Here is a 24,676-nt window from a genome sequence, read left to right as displayed (position 1 = left end):
ATGTGGGCACTCGTCGTCGTCGTCGGAAAGCGCATTAACTTGATTAATGTGAAGGAGAAGAGCAATATTACCGATGGGATGCTGCCGTTGGGCTAAATTGGGCACGAAAATAGCACAGAACAGCATTTTGGATTGTGGGGCTGGGTGGCTTCCTTGAGAAGGGCGATAGTGCGGTTGATTCCTATTTGTTGAAAACGGGTCTGACATTAAATACATTTTCGCTTGGAATGTCGGATGAAAAATTGGTAAAAGAGGCCGGAAACCGGAATGATGTTAACTGCTAGTACACGTTTAGTAACTATTTGATCGAGAAAATTATTAGACTCTCTAAATAGCTCTTCCACCAACTCTGAATTTCTACGTAGACTTTTCGTTTTCACAAAACATGATAGAAATTATGGTAAATATCGGTGACAAATAGTGACGTCATTCGCTGATGGCTACACAGTTCGAAATGGGTTGAAATCGAATTAAATAAAAACCAAAAGATCGATAGCAACAGTGCGACTTGAACCGAGAAACATTAGATCAAAAAGCACGCAAGTTAACCGACTGAGCCAGAGAAGCACGTACACGCTTAATAAATAATCCATACGACGGCACTTGATAGCCGAGTGCCAATTACACTCGCAGCCTGTAAAATTCTGTACGAATGGAATGTTGCTCCATTTGATAATTTCAGTAGTTATGATTTGTATCGTTTGTAGAATAATGTCACCTGTCAGTAATGTCAGTAATGTCAAGAGTTCAAGAGTTCAAGAGTTCAAGAGTTCAAGAGTTCAAGAGTTCAAGAGTACAAGAGTTCAAGAGTTCAAGAGTTCAAGAGTTCAAGAGTTCAAGAGTTCAAGAGTTCAAGAGTTCAAGAGTTCAAGAGTTCAAGAGTTCAAGAGTTCAAGAGTTCAAGAGTTCAAGAGTTCAAGAGTTCAAGAGTTCAAGAGTTCAAGAGTTCAAGAGTTCAAGAGTTCAAGAGTTCAAGAGTTCAAGAGTTTTTAGAGTTTTAGAGTTTTTGAAGCTAGAATTTTGTATTGAGATAAGTTTTGAGTCTTGAATCTTCAGCCTCGAGTTTTGAGCTCTAACTTTGAAAGTAATGATTTTCTTACTTTCGATTTTTGTGAGAAATCTTCAACTCTTTATCAAAGTGATTCCCACAAGACAAAATAAAGCAAAGCACGTTCCCCACGGCTGTTAGGTCTTTGTGTTGCACTCATTTTCCACCATAATATCCGTTTTCAACGTCGTCGAACGGTTTCCGGCAATTATCTTCCTCCTTTTGCGGAACTATTTCTTTTTTTTTGTTGTTTTCTTCGTCCCTTGTATGGATTTCCACTACCGCTCGAGCTCCACATGATGAACATAATTACTCGAAAGACATGTCGTGAACAGAAAACGAAAAAAATAAATACTTGGTTTCTTACGTCGCATATTGCAACAGTGCCTAAGCCTAGAAACAAGGGCGAATTGAAGTAACAAGTTCGAGTTAAATTTAATCCTTTACAACGAAGTAAAAGGACAGAGAAACTTTGTAATCCCTCGAATAAATTCCAAGTACAGAAGGTTGGCAAACTGCACAATGAACCGTCGCTTGAAACTACGACGGCGGCGATGACCACGGCATTAATCCCGTGAGAACTCCCTCATCCTATCCAAAATAAAATACTAGTCCAACTAGTCCTCCACGGGTTGCGCTTTCATTCCGACATCGTACGAACGTATTAATGCCTTCTCCGGTATAATTGATGCCCTTTTTGGTCCCAACTTCGAATGAATGAACGAACGGAAGGCAGCATGAATGGCTGTGACTTCGGTTGGCTTCAGCCATCGTTTTCAGCCAGCCGAACCGGTTGGTGGCTGATTAGACAACAAACCCAAACCGGGCACCGGAGACAAACCAGTTTTTCCCATGCCGAGACCGAACGAGCTGAATGAAAAATATGTTCGATTTAGTTGACAGTAACGGATGAAATGAGGAAAAATGGTGGTGAGAGTGACTGAAAATTAGCTTCATTCACAGAGATTTCGACGACCACCGGTCGTCGGTCACACAATACTTGTCAACTGGGACACCACTGGGATGATGATGATGATGATGATTCATGAAACGGAATGAACGGCGATGTCACGTACCCACGACGCAAGGTCATCGTTCGGTTCGAGTGAGAAACAAGACGTCCCGGTTCACGTTCACATCTAAGTACTGTGGTTTTGCAACTGAAAGCCCGGGCGTCATCCTCCGGAATCAGCTAGGTAAGGTTGAATGATGGTAGGTAGAGTACAAGTAAAAGCACTTGCCCATGCCAAGCCGGACCCAAATAGACACTTACTGGCAACGAAAAATTGTTACTTTACGAAACGAATGTTGATATCTGGATGGAAGCGTTCAGCACTTAGTAAATCCGATTGCCGGATTCGTGACCTACCTTTATCTCGATTTCATTCCAATCGCGTGACAACATCAAAACAAGATCTGTAAAAAAAATAAATAAGAAAAAGATCCATAAACATTGCATTGAATGAAAACATAGGTCAAACGAAAAACAAAATATGAACACTAGATTATCAATAAAAACATTTGGCGCGTAACGAACTGTTTTGGGTGGAAATTTTACTAAGCCTACTACAGCCTGGTTCGAAATAGTGAAGCACATGGATCTCCACTATTTCGAACCACATGCCTTCATTTGGTTTGTAAGGAGTGTATCGAAAATAAGTTACCACAAATTTTTTTTTCAAATTATGATAAAAAACGATATTTCATTCAAACTAAAAATTGATCCTTTATTATACGAGGTTAAACTTGACCATAATGAAAACCGGATGAAATTTAAGTTATTCCTTAATGAATTTTCGAACTTTTGATCAAGTTCCGGACAAGTGTTGCATCGCATTTTTTTTTTGGCATTAAAAATGCCTTACTCTTCACTATACGGGGCCGGGTGTCAATTAAAAGTTTCAAAAATAGCCGCGTAACCTTTTTGTGTCATAATTTTGAACGTTAATAACTCGGTCATTTGTTGATGGATTGTTATAATTTAACAACCAATCGATTCGGAAACTTTTAACTTAAACATGTATGACGACGTCGTTTCAGTATTTCAATAGCATACTATTGAAAAAATGGTTGGAATCGACCTATGTTTTCATCCACCAATCCCTGCTTTACAAAATGACGTCAACTTATTGTTCGGCATAGGAGGCTTTGCGTCATGCATAAAAAACACCACATCGTTCTGCGTAGTATGAAGAGAAATCTATAAATATAGGCTGCACAATATTTCTTTGCCTAGTTGATGTTTGACTGCGAATGAAACAAGTAGCTCGTCCAGTGAGCTGACTGGATTGTATATGCGTTCACTTGCTGGATTGTCGCTTTTGCATTATGTGTTGGTGAAACTTCCTGCTGTCTGCACAACACCGCTTCGTGTTTGCTTGAATATCTTTTATATCATCTAGCTATTGAAGAACCGAACCAGCATGGTTATCGGTTCTTTTGAAACATCCCATGTATTTAGCAAATTGTTGGTCGATTTTGCCATTAAAAATGCCTTACACTTCGCTTCCCGAGGCTGGGTGTCAAATTAAAACATGCAAAACTAATCGCGTAACATTTTTCTGCCATAATTTTGAACGCTCATACCTCAGTTATTTGTTGATGGATTTATATAATTCGATTCGGAAACATTCCAATCGATTCGGAAACATTTAACTTAAACTTATGAGAAAACGTCATTTGAATTTTTCAATTGCATTCCATTGAAAAATTTATTTGAATTGAGTATTTTTTTTTTTGTTCTCTGGTAACTATCAGGCTAATTTAGTATTATCGGCAATAGATCTAATTCGGATCTAATTTACAGCGCTTGTTCCTTGATGATTTGTTAATGGAATTTCCTCATTTAAATGATTCCAAAGCTTCAATATTGTAAGCTTAAAAATGTTTTAATTTGTCAACGGATCGGTTTGCATACTTAAATCTCCATTCCCATACGAACAAAACGGTGGCGCGAAAATGGATTCAGTATAAAGTTGTGTTATTATGATAATCATAGAAACTTCTTCTTCATTATATGTGACTGAACAAGTTGTTGTCCCACCAGGTATTAAACGCTTCAAAAGATTCAAAATTAAATTCTGAAACTTATTTAAAAGCGGTCTCCTTGGTTTAGTAGTGTAAATGAGTTCCACAGGCTCACATATACAGTACAATTAGATACAATATCATATAGTATCAAAGATAAACTAAAGGTAAGTTTACTTGCGATTTTATATGTATCGTTTGAATAGCAACCCTCGTAGAATTTGGTTAACCGCCAGTTTCAGTTCAATTATTATTTGCTTCAAAACACGCGTTGTAACTATGACAATGTTCATTCATGTGTTAATAACATCAAGTTACAATATGAACAAAATTTCTGAATTTTGTTGCGTATCAATTTCGTATATTCCTAATATGCCAAAGCGAAAATCAATGTGAGTAACTAAATATTTTATGCGGACTGTTTCACATTTTTCTTCCTCGTATTGTTGCCATATTATTTACCGACACTTTCCGAAGATTATCGACGATTTTGAAGAAGGATTAATAAAATTACACTATTACTGAGTACAACATTTTTCGTTAAAATAAATAAAATCTTCTCTTGGATCGATTAACTGTTTATAAAATTAATAAGTTTGTATGTTTCTCGAAGATTATTGTCATAAAATAAAACAGTTTCATTTGTTCAGGATTAAATCTTTAGGTTGTTTGTATCTAAAATTGAGCTTTCAAGTAACTTTGAATTCTAGTTAAAGGACGTTATTCAAAATCTTAACAATGTAAAAAATTGTGGAAAGGGATCAAAATTGAATATAATAAATTATCAAGAAAAAATCTAATTGTCAATTTTATCATTCGCCAACAATCTAAGCGCTTAAACTAGAGCAAGTTTGTAATTAGTCAATTGAAAAAGTTTTTAGTTTAGTGTATCATCATCTCTTTATTTTTGTATATATTATGAAGACCTTAGAAACGTTCCATTTTTAATGTTATTGTGCTCGGTTGTGTCTTGAATACAACCCTCTAATTTTTTTGACGCTTGAGCTCACATTTTTTTGAGCTTCTGCATGTTCCCAACTTCCTTACCAGTCTTCTTGAAGACCCTCTTCACGATTGCACAGTACCGTTCGATGGATCGAAGCTGAGAGCAATTTGGTGGATTGATATTTTTCTCAACGAAATTTATACCCCTTTTCCGCAATCCAATTGAGAGTGGTTTTGGCGTAGTGAGCCGACGCTAAATCCGGCCAAAACAGTGGAGGTGAACTATGCTTCTTGTATAAAGGCCGCAATCTCTTCTGGAGACACTCAGATCGATAGATTTCTGCATTTATAGTTCCGGTAGTGTAAAAAATGGTTGACTTCAAACCACAGGAACATATTGCTTGCCATACCAGTACCTTTCGTCCGAATTTTTCTACTTGAATCGACCTTTCCGCATCGCTCACATCCTTCCCAGTGACGACAGTAAAGTATTGTGGACCTGGAAGGGTTTCTGAGTCCTCCTTTACATAAGTCTCATTGTCCATCAAAACGCATGCATCCGGACACTGCAAAAGACGCGAATACAATTTCCGGGCAATTGTTGCTGTTCGCTATTTCTGTTCTACACTTTGTTTCGAGATTTCCTGTTTCTTGTAGGTCATGCACACGTTTAATGTCCAGCTGCATTTGCTCCTTAAAATCCAGCTATGCATTTGCTCCTTAAAATCAACAGAAATATGACTAAACCTCAACATGATTTTTGCTCAAATCAACTATCAACATAAGTTCAAATAAAAAAAATGTTATAATGTATAAATAACGACTTAGGTCACATCCAACATTTTTATTTAGTTGTAATCATTAAAACTCAACATCAACAAATATAATTTTTAAAATCTACCAGTAAATACTGTTGAATTTATGAACACCTTCTGTTGAAAACAGCATTTTATTTTTCTATTTCAACTAAAAAATTGATTGAATGGATTTGGAGTGTGTCTTAACTAAGAAATGACAGCACGTTTAGTTGGTGAATTCAACTAAAATATTAGCCATTTCAACTAATATTTTATCATTAACAATTTTTCTCGCCAAAATGCTGATTTCGGTCTTTCCGTGTACAAACTCATCAAATGCGCTCAAAGTTTTCAAGACCTTTCACCTTGTGATTCCGAAGCCGAATGTTTTCTCAAACTTTTGGAAACAATGAAGAAAACTTATCAGCTTGTTTGCCTTTCTCGGCGACGACGATTTCTAGATAGTCAGATACGAATCTGTTCCAATGTTCAACTGGATTAGTATGAAAGGTAAACCATGCTTGAATATCGATAGTTTATTCTTGTGCTTCACATGGAACTGGAAGTCGTGATGAGGACCTAGGGTTACCACCTTATTCAACTTTTCTTGTTATGCCGCAAATATCATAAAATCGTTGTGATGTAATACCTGATGCTAGATTTCACTAGTGTAAGTTTCATTTCTACACTGCGGATGCATTCGGTGGGCTCCACACAAAAAGGAAAGGGCACTTCTTCTCAGTGTCCATTGAACAGACTTTGAGAGAGTGCTTGTGTTGAAAGAAACTGGTGCGAGAGAACCACATTCTCTTCGCATAAATCGCTCTCGCCTGAATACACCCAAGTGATAACTGACGCGTGATGGTGAGCGAACACTTTTGTGACTTTCAATTGACAGAGAGTAGATCTGGTCTTGCTATGAAAAACTTGCAAGGAAAAACGAAAATTCAACGATAAAATGTTTTATTTTGCTGATTTTGCGTGCCCACCGGCGTGTACAGCTCTGTGAAAATATCTGCGTGCACCTCAGAGAATTTGAGTGCGCTGCTCTAGCACTTTGGTGCGATTCATTGCTGAAGGAAAAAGAAAATAAACACGCGCACTCATGATGCGTGAACACTTCATACAACAGTGGTGTATATATGTAAAAGAGAAGAGCTCTCGTTGAAGTTGTCAGTGCGAGGGGAGAAATTTCGCTTGCTCTTCGTCACACAGAGAAGATGGACATCTCTGATGGAGTCGTACTTGAGTGTTCATTACAATATATTATTCGCACTTTGCCAGGGGTTTACGTTTTCTACTAGGGAATCGAATTGCCTAAAGATCTATGATGCTTAGAAGATCCGCATGATTCTGTCTGAGTGGGCTAATTATGTTCTCGATAACAATTTTTCATCCGATGGGAGTTATGATATTTCATCAGATCGAAAGTTTTATGTCGCTCACTTATTGTAACATTGATCGAATATTCCGATTCATTCGAGAAGGAAGCAATAACCCAAATAAGAGCCAAGTAGGTTGTTCTTCATTTTAATAAATTAACTTAAAACCAATAATCTTATTTTCAACATGCCTTTAAAAACCATAATATTTTGATCAGAATTAAATACAGACAAAGACATTTTTCGATTTTTTAATTGAAAATCAACGTCCCCATTTTGGAAGCGAATAGCTGTAACTCAACTACAAGAGCAATGACAAATAAAATCAGTTTTTATGTTTTTTTCTAAATGTCTTTATCGGGCGAACGATAGGAGCAAAAATATATCAAATATTGCGTGTAGTTTGTGGATGCTTGCTTGTGATATCAAGATATGCGAATATTATATAAAATACAACTACATATAAACAAAAAAGACTTCCTGTTTAGTCGAATTGTTTTCTGATATGTGTTTACTCGCAACCTAGGATAGTTTAAATAATATAACTATACCATTTATTGAAAAAGATTTGCATGCTCGAGTCCTGTCTCTGGAAAAAATGTTTTTTTGTCGTGAATACGACTTACTTTACTATGGGGTGCCTTTTCAAAATTTACCCTCTGAGAGAGTGATAAGTTTTTGATCGTGAATATCTCTCGTTGTATCTAACGAATCAACATAATTTTTGCTACATGCCATTGGAAATATGATCACAATTTTATGATAAAATTTTCAGTTGTGTGGCATAATCTCAAATAGTTCAAAATTCAACTTTTCTGAAATGTTTGGTATAAACGAGTATCAAAGAGGATAATTCATATGGCGCGTTTGCCTTTCTCGTATTTTGAAAGCTCATAGCTCAGTGATCTGTGGAAGGATTTATATAATCATGTCAACACCAGCCAATCAGAACGCGTTCTGAGGAAGAGAACAACGTAGCTGCTGCTGTACAACAAATCGTCCGAGAAAAATGTTCCGAAAAGTGGTGAAAATCGCAGTGAGTTCCTCAATTTGGTCCTTCTGAATGCTAGAAACGAATCCCTACAGCATATTGATAGTTTCTTTCAATAAATTATGCAAATCCGAAATGAAATAATCGACTTTAAAATTCTATATGCGGCTATTTTTATAGCCGTTAGGACCGCCCATTAGTGAAAAAGCTACAAACGAAATCAGGTAGAAACAAGCCTCTCAACAAAACTTGAATCAGTTTGGATTGTATCGCCACTAGGGATGGGTATCGAGAGGTAAAGTATCGATACTTGGTATCGCGATACCGTTTTGTAATTTCAGGTATCGGTATCGATACTATAGAAAAAGGAATCGATACTTATTATCGGTATCGGTATCGATCGAAAATGCAAGCTAGGCCGACTAGTCTTCAAATAATGACCTCCCCAAAGATCCAAAACGCTGTTGATTGGTTTTGAGATCCTTTGTTCACCTTTTGAGCTACAGACAATTTCAGTTATTTGAGAATATCTTTTGCAATTGATCAAGAACTTTTTTTATATTTCAATACCTCGCGAGAATACCTTTCCAACGAGATATAGATGAATTTTATCAAACAAGTTCGCGCTTGCGGAGTTATTAAAAACGGTATCATCTCACTTCTTAGTTGATTGAGTCTGTTTCTTCAATGAAAACCAAAATTTGTTATCCAAACTGGATAAGAACACTCATTGAAAGTGAAAGTGAAAGACGTCAAACGACAACTTTTGTCGCACATTATCCTACTGACTAATGAAAATAGGCGTACTGATGGTACTGAGATCCCCAATACTGAAGTATTTTTTTTCTAATTGATATTAATGAGGAAACTGATGGCAAGTCGATTCCCATGTATGCAGAGGGTTGCAAGTTCTTGGTACCGGGTTTCTGTTAAAAAAAACCTTCATTCAAATTATATGTTTTAATAGTTAGGTCGATTATTTTAAATTATATGCTCTTACAAAACTTCGATACATACATCAGAAATCATTTTAACAATAGGAATGATCTTACTAAGAGTTGTATACTTTTCTTTGGACATTTCTTTGGTTGCCAGACAGAATGGGCGCTTTTGGTGTCGCTAGTTGCTCTTTGATTGACTATTAGAGTGGGATCTAGATAATGTTTACTTTAAGCTAGTATCGACAGGTATCGACCATGAAAATATCGATACCACGCGATACCACTTTGCACGGTATCGATCCTAAAAAATCGATACTTTGGGCTTAAGTATCGATACCTTGAAGTATGTGTTTTGTGTCGTCTGCACAACTAGTTTCGCTTTCGACAAGAGCGATTACGTCACAGCTGCCAGTCATTAGCATTGGGAAAAAACAACGGTGGAAAGCATTGCACAATATCAGCCGTTCTAATGGCTCTAAAAGTTTTCTAAAGAACTATTAGGATTTGTTGTTTGCAAATCGTAGGGAAATATCCTCAGTTTACTGCAAATCAAGAACAGTTTCCTTAGATTTGTGCACTTTTCGCTGTGTGAAATTCACAGTAATCGAGATCAAGTGAAGCTTTCTTTGTTTTTGCGAAAAATGTGAAAAAGGGGAATGCGTGCATAATTCATACAATTGATATTCGGAAGTGTTAAGGAACATGTCAGTTGTTTTCGTATTCACGACATCCAGTTATGTCTCTGACATTACCCACCCGCCTTTTTTTTTCAATACCATCTTATCATCGGTCGCATTGCAGCCCGGCAGATACTACCGAGCGAGGCCCCTATGAGGACCTGCCACCAACAGTAGCAACAACAGACCTTCTGTGTGGTTGAAGCATCAAACGCTCAGGTTGCGCTCTCATTTCCTTCTCGGACGTCGTGGCGAGCAGTCGTTTTCAACTAGTAGCAGCAAAAAACAGATTATCAGACATTCAACTTCTGAATACTGGATTTGGATTCGGGAACTAAATTTTGGATTGGATTTTGGAAAAAAAAATCCTGATCCACCTGAATGTGAGCTTAATTACAGGTTTAGAATTTTCTTTCTGAATTTAGTTCCAGATTACAGATTAACTATGAATGACTCTAGAACTGAATCCTAATTCTGGATTTTGGACCTGCTTTCTTGACTAGATTTTGGAATTTAGTTCCGTAATTTATGTTGGAGATTCGAATCCAGAATTCTGAAACTAAATTCGAAATATGAAAACTCTGGAACTGAGTGTTAGATCTGAACTCCGCATCAGAATTTTCAATATTTAATTCCTGAATTTAGTTTCAGGATTTAATTCCAAAGTCAAGTGTCACAATTAATTTCTAGAACTTCGACTCTGGAGCTAGATTTTGAATCGGACTTCAGTTCCTTTATTCAGGTTTAAAGTTTGAATTCAGAATTCATTTCAAGAACTTCTGGATTCTGAAAATGACTTCAGTTTCATAATTACAGAACCATTTAAATATTTTCAAAACCGGAATTCTAACCCAGATAATATTCAGAAACGTTGTATGAAACTATAAAACTTTTCATTAAAATCTTAGTTTGTAACATGGGGTACAATTGTTAGCTTCATTGATTCGTCTTCCCAATAGTTAAATGCTATTTTCTCAGTCGACAGGTTCATTGTTAGCAGCAGCGGACATACCTTGTTGTGCAATGGTTGTAGATGATGGTTTCGTTGATGAGAACGTTTTATCGTGGTTCTAACTCACCAATATTGGGGTTACTTGCAACCGAAGACGAAGTATCTCCATTGTCCTTGGGTGTAGATCAGTTTTTGTCCAGTTTATCAAAAGATTTACCAGCGTGAACGACTTTTCGACAAAATTGACATTTTGCCAGCTGATTGTCGTAGGTGACCAGCAATTCACATGGAATCTTTGAATTCTGACATAGAAGCAATTCCGGAAAGGGCTGAAAGCCCTTAAGTTTTCACGCGAACCCAGATTTGGATAAAACTTGACACACGCGTTCAGCATTGCAGACAAGTTGTTTTGCACGACGTTTTTTTTTCAACCACACTAGGCTACATTAGCAAATACTGTCAAACAGATGTTAAATAAATAAGGTAGACTAGAATACGATCAAAATTGATCAGTTTTATTCGTATTTAAATCAATGCGGCTGTCGCACACCTATTTCGAGGTTTCGTCCAAAGTTTCCATGAAACTGATTACATCGAAAGACTAACTGTATGATAATTTACTAACAGCCACGGTTCAAAATTTTCGATAGTTTCACCGTCATTTATTTTCGTCTTTCCATTTTATCATCATTTGTCATTCTGAGCACTTGAAAATTATTTGCACCATCTTTCAACAGCACGGAACCAAACCGGTAGCGCAGGTAGCCGAGTTTCTTGACGTTATCACATCGAAAAAGCGGAAGCAGGATGATGCATTTGTTGGTTTGCGCCATATTTCCGGTGGTGCAGTTGGAAGAAACTGCACGTGCAAACTGAACACGATCGAGTCAGAAAAAAACGAAACGATGAACCGAGTCGGAGACAAAGACAGGGAGCACACAGACAGCAAATTGATGCCAGAGCTCGTTCGTTGTGCCAGCGGTGAGTAAATTGTTTCATGAGTGCTTTTTGCGCAAAATGCTTTAGTACATTTCGTCCGTAATTAGAGAATAAAATACACATTTTACCAGCAAACGCCTTCCCCACCACCCTTCCATCCGGATCCCTTTTTCATCCTTTTTTTTTTCTTGCAACATCATACATTACGGACAACATTGCATCGTCTCGAGAAAAGGTAAATACACTGTCATTACGGCAACCCCGTCCCCAACCGAGTAGGTATTTTATCTAGGAAAAGGGACTTGAAATTCTGGCACTGGCAACCGGAGAACCGAGTGGTCGGTCAACCGAAAACGGTGCCACAGTCCCACAGAGCTGAGACGACGAACTGACCGATTCCCTCCGGAATTGAATAAGTAATGTGCATTCAGGAAACCCAACACGTTTCGTTCGTTTTTACGGTGGTTCATTTCGGTTCATCTAACTTGAGAGCTCAATGGCAGGATCGATCGATTTTACGAGTTGTGTTTTGCTAGCTTTGTGTATGAATTTCCGTTGCCGTCTTTTTCCGGTTAATTTTATAATACTCTTTTACCGAGTCTACGTTGCTACAGCTTCGGACACTGAGTAGCTTCAGAAATCAAGCGATTCACAGTGGAAGAATTGCACAGTCAATGGTGGCCAAATACTTGTTAATCTTTACCATTTCAACATCTAAAAATTACGTTTTATCAACAGAAGTTGATAACTTACGCGACTAATGTTCAACCAGACACATTTAATAACTAAAATAGTTACGTTTCACTTTCATGCTTAATATGATCATGCTTCTTCGAAGTATAGTTAGGGGGCATGCAGCGCCCCTTACTTTTACTATTATGTTGCAGCTCCAATTTTCCAAGACTAAAAACTTAATTACCTTCATTAAAATGAAGTGTATTACATTGCAGTTATCCTCCATAAGAAGACTTAAAGTCAACGGCTTATTCCTAGGATATTTTGCTTTGCATTTCGCGCTTCGCTAGTTTTTGTGTAAAACTTAGAGTAATTTGCACACGCATTTGCAGATTTTGATGAACAACAGTCAGCATTCTCATTCACCCGGAAGACGGTGGGAAATATTGTCCCTATAAAGCTGAAATCCATCAATAATATGAAAGTAATTTATTCATAACTACAATACTATTCAATAGAAGCGTGTATTTCACTCCTACCCTAAACACCATTAAAAATATTGCTTCTTAATTATTGCAAGTCACCAATCATATAGCACAGAGTCAAATTTCTAGCCTGAAATCGAATTCCTGAATTTTATCCGGATCTAAATACCGCTTTAGCAACTACAAGGTGAGTAGTATGACTTTTTTCGGAGGTGGCTAGATTGATTTCTACAAATTTGATTGTAATGATAGGGCCCAGGATCTCGGACTCTATCTCCGGTTCCGGAGTTGCATGGTAATAAGTGCAAAAAAAAGGCGGGTGGGTAATGTCAAAGACATAACTGGATGTCGTGAATACTAAAACAACTGACATGTTCCTTAACACTTCCGAATATCAATTAGTTGATCAATTGTAAGAATTATGCAAGCATTCCCCTTTTTCGCAAAAACCAAGAAGGTTTCACTTGATCTCGATTACTGTGAACTTCACACAGCGAAAAGTGCACAAATCAAATCAAACAGTTCTAGATTTGCACTAAACTGAGGATATTTACCTTCGATTTGCGAGCAAGAAATCCTAGTTCTTTGGAAAACTTTTAGAGCCATTAGAACGGCTGATTTTGTGTGATGCTCTCCACCATTGTCCCCTTTTCGTTGTTTTTTCACCAAAGCAAACGACTAGCAGCTGCGACGTAATCTTGTCGGAAGCGAAACTACCTTTGCAAACGGCACAAAATACATCTGCTCGCAGTGGCGATAGAATCCAAACTGATCCATTTTTTAAGAGGTTTCTTTTTACGTGATTTCGTCTGTATCTTTTTCACTAATGGGCGGTCCTAACGGCTATAAAAATAGCAGCATATAGAATTTTAATTTCGAATAATTCATTTCGGATTTGCATTTCATTGAAAGAAACTATCAGGATGCTGTACGGGATTCATTCCTGCCTTTCAGAAGGACCAAATTGTGGAACTCACTACGATATTAGGCACTGTTCGGAACATTTTTCTGGAACGATCTCTTCCTCAGAACGCATTCTGATTGGCTGGTGTCAAATGAGAAAGGTTTTTCAATAGTGAAATACTTCAATGCTGTACACGTTTAAGTTGAAAATTTTGATTCTATTGGTAGTTAGATTATATAAATCCTTTCACAGATCACTGAGCTATGAGCTTTAAAAATATAAGAAAGGGAAACGCGCATCATGAATTATCCTCTTTGATACTCGTTTATACAAACATTTCAGAAAAGTTTAATTTTGAATGATTTGAGATTGTGTCACACAACAGAAAATTTTATCATAAAATTGTGAACATATTTCCGATGGCATGTAGCAAAAATTATGTTGATTCGTTAGATACAACAGGAGATATTCACGATCAAAAACTTATCACTCTCTCAGAGGGTAAATTTTGGAAAGGCACCCCATTGTAAAGTAAGTCGTATTCACGACAAAATTAATTTCAGGAGTGATTTTCCATAATTGACTACATATTCTCTCACATATTCTCATATGTAAATGTAATGGTATTCTTCAAAATAAACTAGTATAACCTACAGAGTGAAACAGTACTCAGGTACTTCCGAAACCGGAATCTGGGAACTGGTATAAGCGAAGTTGGTTCAAGAAAAGCGACTGGGATCCATTTTGGAGTCTATGGCTACAATCTTCGGTCGTTCTTAAAAAAAACCCAAGAACAAGGAAAGCCAAATTTATGTTTGGCCGTCTACTGACAATGACTACCGATCGGAATAGTTTCAAGGCAAGTTAACAAAATTTTTTACGTGTTTTGTTCCGCCGCTTCAAGGGGTATCCAATTTTAAACACATTTCACCATATAATTCCGGAACCGAAAGTCGGATCCAGGGGAAATTTGGAAGTTTTGTATGGGACCATACTTGAAATCGGTCACGCCATCTCTGAGAAAATTGAAGAAGTAATTTGAAATAAGAACTTTTTCACTAATCACCCTGTAACTCCGGAACCGAAAGTCGGATCGAAATAAAATTCAAGAACTTTGTATAAAACAATTGTATCTTTCATTTGAATCCAAGTTTGTGAGAATCGGTTCAGTCGCCTCTGAGAAAAGTATCAGGTGTACAACTTTACTTCCGCCGTTTTCCGATAGGTGGCTGTACCGGCTGAGGCTGGTTAAAATAAATAGATGATAATGCCTTTAAAGTGAGTGTGTACAGTGCCTAACGAGTTGTCATCGCCGTTTCAGTGACAGTTGTTCTTGTTTTCGTATTATTCACGCTCGAAAAGGTCTGTTTATGTGCCCAATTCTCGCTATTTGCGGGAAGTTTTACTTTTCTGTTACAATTCGAAAAAAAAATGCAACTGAAGCGCATCGAATGCTTTCAGAAACTTACGATGATGCTGCTCTGAGTAATAGAACGTGTCGGGAGTGGTTTCAACGTTTTAAAAATGGTGATTTCGATGTCGAAGACAAACATTATGGTGGAAGAGAAAAAACCTTCAAAGATGAATAACAATTTACTGCGAGCTCTTAAAACCGGGTGAAACCATCACAGGAGATCGCTACCGAACGCAACTGATGCGCCTTAGTCGCGCGCTAAAAGAAAAGCGGCCATAGTATCAAGAGCGACATGGCAAAGTCATCCTCCAACACGATAATGCTCTGCCTCACGTCGCAAAAGTGGTCAAAAAGTACCTGGAAACGCTGAAATGGGAAGTCTTGCCCCACCCGCCGTATTCCCCAGATGTCGCCCCTACTGACTTCCACCTATTCCATTCGATGGGACACGGCCTGGCAGATTAACATTTTCAATCCTTCGAAGAGTTGGAAAAATGGAGTGCTTTATGGATAGCGTCAAAAAAGGACTCCTTTTTTCGAGCCGGGATCCGAAAATTTCCGGAAAGAGGGGAGAAAGTTGTCGCTAGCGACGGACAATACTTTGAATAATACATCTGTAAGAACTTTTTCGCAATAAAGCTTTAAATTTTGGAAAAAACGGCGGAAGCAAAGTTGTACACCTAATAAGTGCACTTATTTTCATTTTTTTTGCACATATCAACCTGTTATTCTGGAACCGGAAGTCAGATCCAAATAAAATTCAGGAACTTTGTGTGGGGTTACAAGACTCCATCCATTCAGCCATCACCGAGAAAAGCGATTAAAAAAAATGTAACATACATAACACACACACACAGAGAGAGAGAGAGAGAGAGAGAGAGAGAGAGAGAGAGAGAGAGGCGTTTTGTGATCTTGACAAACTGAGTCGACTGGTATATGACACTCGGTCTCGGTTCAAATGTAGGTTTTCACAGTGATTGCATAACCTTTCCATATGAGAAAGGAAAAACGGATTTTACATAACTGATAAGCAAAATTAATTTAGTTTGTTGATGGCCCTTCAAACTTATTTCTAGGTTATGAATCAGCTTTTCAGTTTCATTTTATTTCTTCCAACGTTTCGGTTCTTATTGGGCCTTCTTCAAGGAATCTGTGATAGTTATTTTTTAAATTGTATTTACTATTTTTTACAATTCATATAAAAATTATGGTGTTTTCGTCTTTTAGTACTCGCTGAACATAAAGCTAGGACTAAGAAATAAAAATGGATAAAACGGAGTTTAAACTGAAAAACCTGTACATAACCTATAAACACCCGGTTCCCGGTTCAGAGAGTACCGAAAATAGCGATTAAAAACTCCAAAATTAAAAAAGCTTCGATTTATCGACGAAAGTTAAACCGATTTTTACAAATTTCGAAGAGAGTAAAACCGACACAACACAAACAAATAAATATAATTTTATTCGGTTCCGACTTCCGGCTCCGGAATCACAGGGTAGAGAGTGTTGAAAAAATCGTACTACCATGTACGATGGCGATGCAAAACGTAAAAACTCCGCGAGACTACTAAAAATATTCCAATATACTGCTGACCAAAAAAAAAGGGTTTTGGTATTCCAGTCTCCAGTGTTCTCTTCTGGAACTATCGGAAAAAAGCCTAAAGCATCTGTTGGAGTAAAGATGCCTTTCTCATATTATTATTTCTTTCCTGTATATTACAGTAGAATTTATCAGAATACTACAAAAACAAAAAGGTTTAGGAAAATGATTCGAACATTTCTTTTGCATAATACTGCTACATTTATATACCACGTTTGAATTTATGTGAGTGAAAATCGATTTGAGTAAATTGAGTGAACTCCATTTTAACCACTATTCCGAAATGGTACTTCCGAAACCGAAAATTTGATACTGGTATAGTGAAAAAAGGTTCATTCAACCTTAGTTGATGGAAAATACAAATTGGAAAAAGTTTAGAGCCGAACTTAGCAGATTTTTTTATGATAATCTATCAGGAATCAGAACAAATTGGCTCAAATGGCACGTTCCCCTTGATATTTGGAGATTTGTGCCTTGCCATCAATTTGTTTTTAGCATCATTTTCCCGATATATAAGAGGGAAGGATTGAAAGGAAATGGTAAGGGTTGGACTAGGAGGATGGGAAAAATTGACGACACAAAAACACATAAAAGCAGAAGTAAATTCTGCACCCCTAAGGGATGCTGAACAATCTGCTGAGGATAACATTTAGTGGAAGCAGAAGGAAATTCTGAACCTCTACGAGGTCCCGAACAGTCTGCTGTTAATAAAACCTCCAACCCCCGAGAGGATTTAGAGATCTTACAAAAGCGACACCATTCTCGGAAGAATGCAGAACGACTCGCAGTATGTACGAGCAGAAGTAAATTCGGTACCCCCCAAAGTATGCCAAACAATCTGCTAAACCCTATTTAAGGTGAATACAGAAGGGATTCATTCACTCCAGGAAGAACGATGAACCCTTCTGACTATAGCTCCTTACCACATTGGGTGAGAAACGAGAGAATATCCTTCAATTTTAGCTCCGCATACACAGACTCAACCATGTATGGAGAACCAAAAACCCGGATACGTAGCTGCGTCAATGCGGGACAGTTACATATCAGATGATATGAAGTACCATAATCGCATTCACACAAATCACTAGGTTCCATAAAAGTGGGGATAGTACACCACCTTGAGGACACCCACGGACACTCAGCTTTCTAATCTCTGCTTGCCGAAGCGATGAACAAAGAAGTCGATTGCTAAGCATTGCGTGTATCCAGTAAGGGAAAAACCCAAGATATTCCGTTCACGACTGCATTGTTTAACCTCCTGCAGCCATTCAGCCATCGGCACGGAAATACACCTTGACTTAGGAGTTCCTATTTTTGTGGCCTTTTACGACATGGAACAGGAAACCAGTGGATCAATTCTTGGTAAAAAATAATTCCGCCGGATGCCACACGGCTTACCTGTTTGGTGGACTTATACCATCGGTACAGGTGGACCGTAGCGTTATTCTTAGCCAGTTGGGAAACCGCTACCGACACTACACGGCTATCTAGGCTGCTCAGAGAGGGAAAGTTGACATTGATGGTCAACTTCCATGGATGACCGAGCAGCCGAAAATTTGATACTGGTATAGTGAAAAAAGGTTCATTCAACCTTAGTTGATGGAAAATACAAATTGGAAAAAGTTTAGAGCCGAACTTAGCAGATTTTTTTATGATATTCTAAGGAGTGTATCGAAAATAAGCTATCCACAAATTTTTCTTTTAAATTACGATGAAAAACGATATTTTATTCAAACTAAAAATTGATCCTTTATTGTACGAGGTTAAACTTGAGCATAATGGAGAACGGATGAAATTTAAGTTATTCCTTCACGAATTTTCGAACTTTTGATCGAACGCTCTTCATTAAGTTACGGACAAGTGTTGCATCGCATTTTTTGGACGCTTGAGCCCAAATTTTTATGAACTCCTGCATGTTTCCAGCTGCCTTAACAGTCTTCTTGAAGATCCTCTTCATGATTGCCCAGTAACGTTCGATGAGTCGAAGCTGAGGGCAATTTGGTGGGTTGATATTTTCTCAACGAAATTGATACCCTTTTCCGCAAGCCAATTGAAAGTGATTTTGGCATAGTGAGCCGACGCTAAATCCAGCCAAAACAGTGGAGGTGTACTATACTTCTTATATAAAGGCAGCAATCTCTTCTGGAGACACTTAGATCGATAGATTTCAGCATTTATAGTTCCGATAGTATAAAAAATGGTTGACTTCAAACCACAGGAACATATTGCTTGCCATACCAGTATCTTTCGACCGAATTTCTCCACTTGAATCGACCTGTCCGCATCGCTTACATCCTCTCCAACGACGACAGTAAAGTATTGTGGACCTGGAAGAGTTTTTGAGTCCTCCTTTACATAAGGAGTGTATCGATAAGTAGTTAGCAACATTCAAACAGTTATTACTCTGAAATGGCTTAATTTTTTGCAGCGTGTTTTGCGGTGACATGGTTGTTTACATGTCAACAACAGCTGCGCAATCGATTGGTTTCGGTACGGTTTATCGTTTCAATGATAAGTCGAATTGATCCGGAAAAGCGAAAGGAAATTCTGCACACTTGATGCTCAGAAAGTGGTGTCACGTACAACGAAATTGCAAAACGGGTGAAAGTGCACCACACCAGTGTCAAAAATATTATCGAGAAGTTCGGTAAGACCCTTTCCATGAAAGATTTGCCCCGATCCGGTAGGAAAACGGGTCTCAGCCAGCCCGACCGGGACTTAAAAGTGGTTGAGTACATCAGGAAAAACCCATCGGCGTCGACGCGGGATTTGGCCAAGCAGTTCAACACCAGCATCGGGACGATTCAACGGATCAAAGTTCGGAACTCCCTGAAAACGAAGGTGCCGAAAAAGTCTCTGGTACAGCAAATTCAGGCCAAAAAAAGAGCGCGAAAACTGTATAACCGGATTCTACAGAATAAAGACGGATGCATCCTGATCGACGACGAAACCTACGCTATGGGAGACTCTCGAGCACTGCCTGGATCGCAATATTATACGAAATCGGTGTACCAGGACCTGGACGACGCTGACACCACGGTGGCGATGGAAAAGTTTAGGCAGAAGGTGTTGGTCTGGCAAGCAATTTGTACCTGTGGTTTGCGATCGTCGATTTTCTTCACGAAGGGCACAACTAACGCCAAGGTGTACGAAGAATATTTGAATAAGAGAATGCTGCCACTGTACAGAAAGCATAAGACTCCTCCTCTCTTCTGGCCGGATTTGGCTTCAGCCCACCACGCCAACTCCGTTCTACAGTGGTTGTCAAAAATAATGTACAATTCGGGGAAAATCAATCCACCGAACTGCCCGGATCTTCGGCCAATTGAAAGGTATTGGCAATTGTCAAGCGGCACTTACGAAGGAAGGTACAGTGTCCCAAAACATGCAGGAGTTCAAAAAAAACTGGACAGCTGCCACCAGGAAAGTCACAAAAGTAACTGTGCAGAATTTAATGAAGAATATCAAGTCCAAAGTGCGAGCGTTTCACAGAAACTAGAATTTTCTTCAATATAATCAGTGAAATGCATAAAAATGTAATTTTTCTACAATATATCGAAAATTGATGTCAAAATATGTTTTTTTTTTCGCTTTTTTATTCAATAATCAATGTTGCTAACTACTTTTCGATACACTCCTTATATAGAACAAATCAAAAGTAACTTATTGAAACATGCGGCTTATTAAAATAGGTTTGTGTAGGATGTCAAACCTTCAAGGGATCACATTTCGGAATCGTACTGGTAAATAAAACAACATTTAATACAAAAATACGAATTAGAATAAATCAAACCAACTAGCAACTCCATGGAAAAGTCAGCGAAAACAACTTGAAATACCCAAAGTGTACCAACAGTACAGCAAACAGTTTCTCGAGCAAAAATTTTCGATACTCTAGGGAAAAACCGCCGGCACGGTCGCCGGGTGACTGAAGCTCTTAGTTCACTGTCAAAATCGAAGCAACTATAAACAGGAAGATTTACGAGCACTTGCCGGAGATAAACGAGGGTCGTATAACAGAGTTCTTTTTTCTTTCGTTCCTCTCGTTTTTCCCCCAGTGGCTTGTGCCGTGAGCGCCTAGTGCCATTTGAGGTTTTTCACTCGCTAGCTACCACTGCGGCTAATGGAGTTGTTCTGGGGGTACTTAAAGCTTAATCGCATTATGGCGTGAATCTGCGTACCCCCCGACCAACGGTTTCCGGATTTTATTATGGTAATTGTAAACGAGTCCGGCACGATCGGTTAGGTGATTCTCTAAAGGTTCTGAATTCAATCTTTTTTACCACATTACATAGCAGTAAAATTTTGAACTCATTGCCTGTTTAGCAATAAAACGCCGTTCAATCATTAAAACATTCAATTGCAATAAAATGCAATCGATTTAGGCATGTCGTAAAATGACACACAAACCCAAAGCGGTTCCATTCTAATTCATCTGACAAAAAGATGCATAGCAAGTCATGAGTCTGGTGTTTAGGTAGAAAAACCATAGCAACGGCATCACTGTGAGGGAATCCTTTCCGGTGAATAGTGAAAACAATGTGCCAAATGGACCTCGAACCGAAACCGGTGCTAGAAGAAAGTGCTACGTTAATTTCGATCCCTCACTGTGTCAAAATTTTAGTGGATAGAGTGCAATTTGAGAGCAGTAGAAGAGAACACTTTAGACAGTTCTTCATTCTCCATTCAGCCAGGACGGCTCTATCAGATAAACAAATAACGTCTTGATTGCCATAGCGCTGTCCAAATAACAACTCGATTCTTCGTTGTCAGGTCCGGAAGAGTGAAACGATTCAGTGATGAAGTCATGCTTCACAACCGGCAATATTATTTGGGGACGTTTGGAACGACGAAAGCTATCCTGTTTCGGGCCATCTGCCACCGGTCACTGGATGAAAACAAAATTCAATAAAGAAAGCTCTACAAAAAAACAGCATTGGATCTCCGACCCTGACTCCAATGGGAGACTATAGTCTGGTCGGGGGGACATGCGAAACCGATAACGACAAGATGACGCCAGAGTCGAGAAGGCTCCGCTTCACTGGAGATGACTGAATGAAGCGAACCCGGACCGGTCCGAGTCGATGGTGGAACGAGTTCATACATCACACAGAACCACCGACGGCCGACGACGTCACGGACGAAATCAAGCGCGCACAATACGATCGGCGACACACGCCGATATTGATTTAGTAGTTATGGATGTTGATGCATCAAGTCGGGCGGAAAATGTGAATGTGGCAAGGGAACGAATCGGAAAATGGGTTTACACTCCGGCAGGCCGGCTGTGGAAGTTGTTCTGCACTATTGCCTATTCGTCTAGCTAAATGAACAATTGATTTATCGAAAACGGTATTATTTCTTAACGAAAAATTCTCAAGCGTGCCAAGAGCAAGCTGCAGTGCGTAGGTAAAGGGTGCATTCGATAAAGCTGACACACCGAAAATCTTCTTTAACCCATGAATCGTATGAGCGAAAACCATATCATACAAACAGTCTCATTGAAACATACTTTTGTCGTGAATACGACTTACTTTACTATGGGGTACCTTTTCAAAATTTACCCTCTGAGAGGGTGATAAGTTTTTGATCGTGAATATCTCTTGTTGTATCTAACGAATCAACATAATTTTTGCTACACGCCATCGGAAATATGATCACAATTTTATGATAAAATTATCAGTTGTGTGACATAATCTCAAATAATTCAAAATTAAACTTTTCTGAAATGTTTGGTATAAACGAGTATCAAAGAGGATAATCCATAAGGCGCGTTTGCCTTTCTCGTATTTTTAAAGCTCATAGCTCAGTGATCTGTGAAAGGATTTATATAATCTAACTACCAATAGAATCGAAATTTTTCAACTTAAACGTGTACAGCAAAAGCATTGAAGTATTTCAATAGTACACTATTGAAAAACCTGTCTCATTTGTCCCATGTCAACACCAGCCAATCAGAACGCGTTCTGAGGAAGAGAACAAAATATCTGCTGCTGTACAACAAATCGTTCGAGAAAAATGTTCCGAAAAGTGTTGAATATCGTAGTGGGTTCCACAATTTGGTCCTTCTGAAAGGCAGGAATGTACAGTATCCTGATAGTTTCTTTCAATAAATTATGCAAATCCGAAATGAAATAATCGACATTAAAATTCTGAATGCGGCTATTTTTATAGCCGTTAGGACCGCCCATTAGTGAAAAAGCTGCAAACGAAATCACGTAAAAAGAAAGCTCCTAACAAAAATTGGATCAGTTTGGATTCTATCGCCAATGCGAGCAGATGTATTTTGTGCCGTTTGCAAAGTTTGCAAACTAGTAAATAACCAGTTCTTCTTAGAATTTCAACATAAACTGTTGAAATTCGCTGTAAATTAACAAAACGGCCTACTTTAGTCAGCATCATCCATTCCTCTAGCTATAGTGTAGTAAAATGGCTTAAGTCGCCTAAATTTTACACTAACACATTCATAATAATAATAAACTTAAGAAAATGGTTATGTGCACCTAGCATAAATTTGGGGGTAAAAACAAGCTTTTTCCCCTTCAAATTACCATTCATAATATTCAATTACATTTATAATGTCACTGTCAATCGGGTCGATCGAGCAGCCAACTCAGGCGAAAATTCTAGCACAATTCCCCAGCCATTAGTACGAGTACGAGTTTAAACGAGTGTAAGTCTTTCGAAATCGATTCTTTCGTCTCCGAGAAATTTTATTGCATTGGAAAACATTGAGTTTTGTCGGTTACGTCACATATAACATTAAATCAAGTTTATCGAAATTCGTTGAGTCAATTTTGAGAACATTCAACCGATGAAAAATGTGCGGTTACGTCACTTCTACTATTCTATCTTCAGAACCATTTGATTTTCGCACTCGATCCACAATTCAAAAATAGTTTTCAAACGAGCCTAAGCTTGTTGAAATGGGTTTAGTCATCTCAGAGAAAATTGAGCAATGTTTTATTCAACGCGTTTTGTCGCTTACGACACTTATACCATTATATTTCTGGAACTGGAAGTGATTTGATTTTTTGTTATTTGATCTTCGAACTTGATCCACAATTCAATAGTAGTTTTCAAGCGAGGCTTGTTAAAATCGGTTCATTTTCACGGATCTGAATTCAGATATAAAATCTAGTTCCAGAATCCAAGTTTCGAATTTAATTTCAGCATGTCAGTTTTTTTTTTTTCAGTTCTGAAACTGAATTAAAGAATTTTAAAACTGAGCTCAGAAATTCAATTTTGTTTGAGGCTATATATATCTCTTATCTGTGACTAGATCTCAATAATTTTAGCGTTTCAAATGGATTATTAAATACAAACCAATTCACACCCTCTCATTCCGCTACTAACGCAGAAGGCTGTAGCACCCAATCGAGACCGTAATATTAACCAAATGTCATCATAGACACACGGGGAGACATGAGATAGGAACATGTTATCTCACCCTTTGACGATCTCCAGAAGTCTGAAGTTGAAATTATAAATAAAAAAAATTGTACTCTGATCACTCTTCAATTGTCGAATCAAAAAAAAATTGATTCGAGTTTCGAGTTGTTGTTGCTGCTGGTTGAGAAGGCAACTGCTCTCCACGAAGTCCGAAAAACGAATGAAAGGGTGACTTGAGCGTTTGTGGCTGTAGATCACACAAAAGGTCTGTTGTTGGTGCTTTTTTGTGGAAAGTCCCCATAACGACGTGCAGTTCCATGTAAAGCACAAGAAGAAATGATTGATTTTCAGTTTCAGTTTAAATTATGTCTATTCTCTTTTGACGTGAATACGTCTTACTTTACTATGGGACGCCTGTTCAAAATTCGTCCTGTCGAAGAATGGGTAGAACTTAATCGTAAATATTTCGAGTAATATTAAACGCAATGGCACAATTCTTTCTCCATG

The 24,676-nt window shown here is 38.2% G+C and overlaps 1 protein-coding gene across 7 annotated transcripts in view; it reads right to left on the bottom strand.

The window, feature by feature from the left end:
- LOC131427084 (extracellular sulfatase SULF-1 homolog) overlaps positions 1 to 24,676 on the bottom strand; it is a 159,030-nt gene that overhangs the window by 95,918 nt on the left and 38,436 nt on the right. For all 7 annotated transcript variants that reach the window (XM_058590002.1, XM_058590003.1, XM_058589999.1 and 4 more), the window contains one exon: positions 2,418 to 2,464. The gene's annotated coding sequence lies outside the window, so the exon portion shown is untranslated. The remainder of the gene's footprint in view (positions 1 to 2,417; positions 2,465 to 24,676) is intronic.

This window comes from Malaya genurostris, chromosome 2 (genome assembly GCF_030247185.1).
Source record: "Malaya genurostris strain Urasoe2022 chromosome 2, Malgen_1.1, whole genome shotgun sequence".
Taxonomy (NCBI): Eukaryota; Metazoa; Arthropoda; class Insecta; order Diptera; family Culicidae; genus Malaya; species Malaya genurostris.
This window is presented reverse-complemented; position numbering and strand designations above follow the sequence as displayed.